Source organism: Myotis davidii, unplaced genomic scaffold (assembly GCF_000327345.1).
Source record: "Myotis davidii unplaced genomic scaffold, ASM32734v1 scaffold1949, whole genome shotgun sequence".
NCBI lineage: Eukaryota > Metazoa > Chordata > Mammalia > Chiroptera > Vespertilionidae > Myotis > Myotis davidii.
The window spans coordinates 1,173,031-1,178,621 of record NW_006300366.1 but is presented as its reverse complement, the minus strand read 5'-3'; the positions used below and the strand labels follow the sequence as shown (position 1 = coordinate 1,178,621).

Sequence of the window (5,591 nt, the reverse complement as noted above, 5' to 3'; positions counted from 1 at the left end):
AGCGCGCTGTGGGTGGGGGTGGGCGGGCGGCGGGCGTAGAGACCCTTAATCTTTGATCTTCGTTTTTTTGCCTGAAGTTGAGTTGTTTTTTGTTGTTTTGTTTTGATTTTTGGGAAGGTGCGAGGGGAGGGGAGGCCGCTGCTACATTCAAGGTGCAGCGCGCCTCTCTCGGCCCCCTGAGCCTCCATCCGCTCTGCCTGCCCCTCTCTGAGTGGCCCTGTCATTTTTGATCACTTGACCACGCGTTGTCTCGCCGTGCCTGTGGCACAGCTGGTCCCTGTCCATGTGTCCCTACCTCTGGGTTTTGCCATCCTTCCCCTCATTCATTCTCCCCACCCATCCATCCCCCGGTCTGTATGTCACTGTCTTCGCGTGTGGTTTTTCCATCCAAGTGAACCCCCTCCCTCCCTGTGTGTCCCCGCCACTGTGTGCCATGCCTGGGCTGCCTGACCGTTCTGCCCATTTAGGACTCCATGCCCTCTCCTTCAGGGTCCATATGGATTTATTTCCCTGGCCTTTTCAGGCTACTTGAGAGTTTGCTTATCAGTCATGAGTGGTCGTCTCTGGTCAGGGGCCTCGAAGAGCAAGGGATGGAGCAGACATGCCTCCCCTAAGGACTCCTTCCAGCGGCCTTTCAGCAGGGCCGGGACAGCCTCCATGTCCACCTTCACTGGGAAGCTTTGGAACTTGCTAGCCTTGACTCTCCCTTTGCCATGTGTCTGTCTCCCCCATCAGGACCTCACCTCTGGCCTGTCATCGGCCTCTCCAGGTGCTCCCCACCACAGCCCTCTTCTGCTGACTTGATTTTCCTCCACACCCTCACTTTACCATTGTATTTTTTTTCATTTCCCCATTTTGTTTCACCCCTTTTCTTCCTTCTCCATCTCCCACAATCTCTCTTGCCTATTCTCCACCTTTGTTCCCATACTCTGTGATCTTGCTACCTTTTCTCCTTGGTTACTCTAAGTTCCTTTTATCCCTTATCCTCTCACCCAGCATTTTAATAACCCCAGCCACAAAAGGTACCAGAGAGCAAGGGTCTGGGAGGTTGGGATTATGGTTTGTGAAGGCACATAAACAGGCCAAGAAATCAATTTAATGGGTTTCCAGGGGCATATAACACCTTCACCAGTCCAGGTCATTATGTCCGTTAACTGTCAAGTATGATTTTGGAAGGGGACATTCTCTAGGACTCTGAGCTCCACCCTGCTTGGTTGTCCCTTATCCTTCCGTTTATTCTAGTGGCTTCTTCACTTTCCAGTCCGTCTTCGTTCTGCAGCCCTGCTATGATCATGTTTGGATTCAGCATGATTTCTTTTGGAGGCAATTTTCATTAGTGTGACAAAAGCTCCTATGCAGAGGGCCAGGTTCATTCAGCCTAAAGAATAGGGAAGGTGGATAAAGAACCTGGAAAGTTTGCCTTGTTTTAAGCCTATCATTGTTTTCCAGACATCAGGATCTTAGAAGGATAAAAGGAAAAGGTAGATATGGACAGAAGATGGAAGATTTCAGAGATGAATAGAGTTACAGAAAGGAAGGAGAGGCCGGCTGCAATAAATGCGTGGGGTAGAAAAATGCATGCCATGAGGAATGTGCAAAGGAAAAGAAAATCCATGTGGAATGAGAGGCAGGGGAGGAACCAATGGGTGATTAATGAAAAACTAGGAGAATGAAATGAAAAATGATTTAATAGCAATACAGATGGAAAGTGGGAGAGAAATGATAGAATATTCCTAGAGAGGAGGTCACCAGAAAAAGCAATATGAAATGAATACAATGGTAAAGTGGGGGAAGGGAGAAATTGGAGAATAAGATGAGTGTGGCACAAAGAAGGGGAATGGAAGGCAGAGGAGTGCTGGAGCCGATCAGAGCTGTACAGAGCGTGGCAGGAGGAAAGAGGAAGGGGTGAGCTATCAAAGGAAACAACTGCTTCTGGTGTGAGAAAGACACAGTGTGACGGATGCAAAGAGTGCGCTGCAGGAGGGGTGATGTGGAAAAAAAGGGCAGAGTAGAAATACCACTGGGCGAAGCCCCAAAAGAGAGAGATGCCAAAGGAGAGGGGGAGAGGGGACACAGAGCTATCTGGTGAAGAGAAAGGGAAACGGAGCCTCACAAGCATTATTCCTCTGGCTGGATCATTCCGTACCCACCAGCGGCCTTTGCGTTTCATTTCCAAGCCAGGGGAACACAAGCAAAGAGATGAAAAAGTAGAATTCCTATTTACTTTAGCTGACAGGAACTTGAATCTTTCTAACCCCCTGAGAACCAAAGACCTCAAGCCTCTGATGTCATAAATTGCTGGTGTTGCCTTGACAACCTGACAGGGTTCCTCCCTCCATGATGTCAGAGCGGCTGGTGTTATCTGGAGGCACAGAGAGGAACAACTTGCTGCTTTGCTGGGGCTGACACTTACAGGGCCAGGGCCTGAGTCAGATCTGTAGGATTTCTGAGTCTGGTAGCGTGACCTTGCCCTCCCGAAGCTGTTCCTAGCTCAGAATGAGGTCCGGTTTGTGAGTGCTTGAGGTTCGCTGGGGCGACGGGGACATGGAGAATGGGATAGTAGGATTGAAAGGATGGAAATGGCAGTTACAGAATGTGAAAGCAGGGCTTTGTGAGCAGGAAGGAGACTTCTGAAAAATATAAAATGGACCTCTGGGTTTAGGAATGAAGACTGAAGCTGAAATGCAGAGGAGCAGGGATCAGAGCTGTGTGAGAGTGTACGCTGATGCAGGAACAGAGAAAAGGGAAGGGTTCTGAATTACCAGGAGGCACAGCATGGTGGAATTTGTGGAGAAAGAGGGGAAAAATGGGACTCTGAGTCAGACAGACAAAGCTGTCTGGTGAGAGACCCCGGGTTAGTCCTAAAGGCTCTATGAGCAGGGGTTGCATCTGCCTAGTTTCTTACTGTTTTCCAGCACCTAGCATGGTGTCACCTGGAAGATGCTTAGTAAGTGTCTGTTGATCAAATATAGAGTTAAAGGAAGAGGCTAAAGGAAAAAGTTGCTTGCCTTACTCTCAATCCACCCTTCAGGGCGAAGTCTGCATACATGGGCATGTTGGGAAATCAGAAACTGGAGGAAAGGGCTGGAGGAGAGTTAACTGAGCAGCAGTGAGATCTGAGAGGGCAGCCTGGGTTAGGAGCACAGGTGGAGGCAGCCAGAGTGGACTCCAGGGGCTGATGTGGGAGTCTTTATAGAAATAATGGGAAGAAACATGAATGAACAGTCTTAAGAGCCCAAGAGAAAGATGCAGAGGAAGGTAGAAAAAGCAGGTGGTTTCCAGAAAAGGTTGAGAGTTATTTCCAAAGACAGAGTCGGCAGATTTGAATTCAGAGTAGCATCCCCACCCCATCCATCCCCAATCATGGAACCACAATTGAATCAGTCATACCCATATTTATACATTGGTCACAAATAAAAAGTTAATAAATTAATACTAAGCCCATCCTAAACACTCTGTCCTAATCCAGGCAGCTACAAGGAAGTCAGCATTGGCCAAGCGGGCCAAAAGGCAGAAAGCAGCACAGGCCTGGATGTAAGGAACCCTGTGAGGGATGGCCTTGACACTGCCTGCCTGTTGTTGAATGAGTTCAGAAGAATCTAGGAGAAGAGGGGGAGGCAAGAAATGTAGCACTCACCACAACTCAGTGAAATCTGAAGACAGCGGGGAAGTATAAACAAACAGAAGCCACCGAGAAGAGAGCTGCACTGGGTAGGGGATTATAACCTGTCCTGTTCCTCCGGTGATGAGTCAGAAAGACCCTGAATGGGTTGAGGACTCTAGGAAGAGCAGGAAGAGAGTGAGCTGGGGCAGCTAGAGAAAGGGCTGGTGGTTGGGGGCCTGAAGGGAGGACAGTGGCAGCTGGATGCACTGTCAGCGGCCGCCATGGACTTAGGCAACTCATATTTTGCAGCAGGCGACAGGCTGTCGACACTGCGGTCCTTTACCTCACCGTTAGAAACTCATTTCATTGATTTTTCCATCTTTCTTCTCTGGCTTCTCAGTCATCCCACCACTCACTTTCCCAGAGCCCCTTGCCTCTCTGGGGAAAGCCCCAGGGGACCACCTGACCCCTCTTCCTCCACCCCAGGCTGGCCAGACAGGAGTAAAAGATTTAGAGGTGCCTCCTGGCACTCTGAGATAATCCCATTGGGTCTCAGTGTCCCCCTGATGTAGGAACTAGTCCAGAGCCAGGGCCTCCGTGTACGGTTGTTTAGGGTGTCCAGTTAAAGGGTGACAGGGCAGAGGTCCACCTTCCCTCCTGTCACCAAGGTGTACCACTGGCATGTGAGCTGCATACACCTGGAGGAAGATTTCTTTTTCTAATTCCTTCTGAGACAGCTCAGCACCCCTCAAAATATTTTTTTCAAAGTCAAATGAGAGAGCTCGCCTGCGATTTGGGCAGGAATATGGGATTATGCTTCCAGCCGAGAAATTATAGCAGGGCCACTGGAATGGTCCTTATTAGCAGGCCATAAGTAGCAAGAGCTCTCTTCAGAGAAAAGAGGTCATAGGTTTGCAGCTTCTGTCCTGTGCAGCATGTGCAGTCAGGAGGGCAAGGGAGGTGTGGTCAGAAACTTTTACCTCCTGTGTGGGCATTTCCCCAGTGCCGGCTCCAGTCACAGCCAACAACCCTCAGCTGCTCCCATTGGGGCTGGGATTGGGCCGGAGGTCAAGAGTCAATTGCCCGTCATTTGGCTTCTCGGTGAAGGAGGGCAGAGGGTGGGACAGGAGTGTTAGATTGTGTTTCCCTGAGGAACTGATGTGCCAGCCTCAAATTTTTCATCCCTTGTTTTGTTGGTGACTGCCCCCTGCCCCCGTCTCCAGCCCAGGGCCCTCTGGTCTGTCCCTTCCCTCTGGTCTTGGGGAAGCTGTTTGATCTGGAGCCCAGAGTCTTGGGCCTTGGTTGTCCGAGTCTGGATTCTGTTGCTTCCCCTGACATCGCAGTTATTTTCCTTTCTCTCCAGCCACTTCCATGTTCTGCGTCACTGGCCTGCTTGGGTTATAAATGCCTCCAATCTCTAGCTTTTTTTCAGGCTACGAGGTTTCAGAAATCTAGAGTTAAATCCTGGTGCTTTAGGGAAAGGAGTGCATTTGAGGTTAAGAAGAGAGAAAAAAAGGAAAGCCATGAAAGAGGTTCAAGATGGATGGGGCAGAGAGGAGTGGGAGAAACCAGACAGGCAGAGGAGGACAAGGAGAGGGAGTTTAAGGTAAAAACCATGCGACTTCCAGCCGGGAGAGAGACTGAGAGAAGGCCACCATTTAAATGGAAAAGGAGAAGAAAGGCAGGCTGTGAGGATTGCGAACCACTGGAAGAGAGGGTCCCAGAGCCTGAGCCCTGCAGGGAAATAAGACCAGGAGGAGGACCTGTGTTTGCCGGGAGGCCTAACAGCAAAGGCAGGCGGTGGTCTCAGCCTCCTTGTCAGTCCTGAGTTCAAGCTGTGCAGGCTTTGACCCTTGTGGGAGGAACCGAAGTGGCAAATTAACGACAATAATGAAGTCACTGCTCCTTGTTTGTCTTTGCTGGTTTCCCCCTTGAGATTTGTCCTTTGGCTTGACGGGGCAACGTGGGGGTGGGGAGCCGCGGAGAA

The 5,591-nt window shown here is 50.1% G+C and overlaps 1 protein-coding gene across 3 annotated transcripts in view; it reads left to right on the top strand.

Annotated features, from left to right (window-relative positions):
• ZFHX2 (zinc finger homeobox 2) overlaps positions 1-5,591 on the top strand; it is a 36,149-nt gene that overhangs the window by 1,293 nt on the left and 29,265 nt on the right. The gene's annotated exons all lie outside the window — the stretch shown is intronic.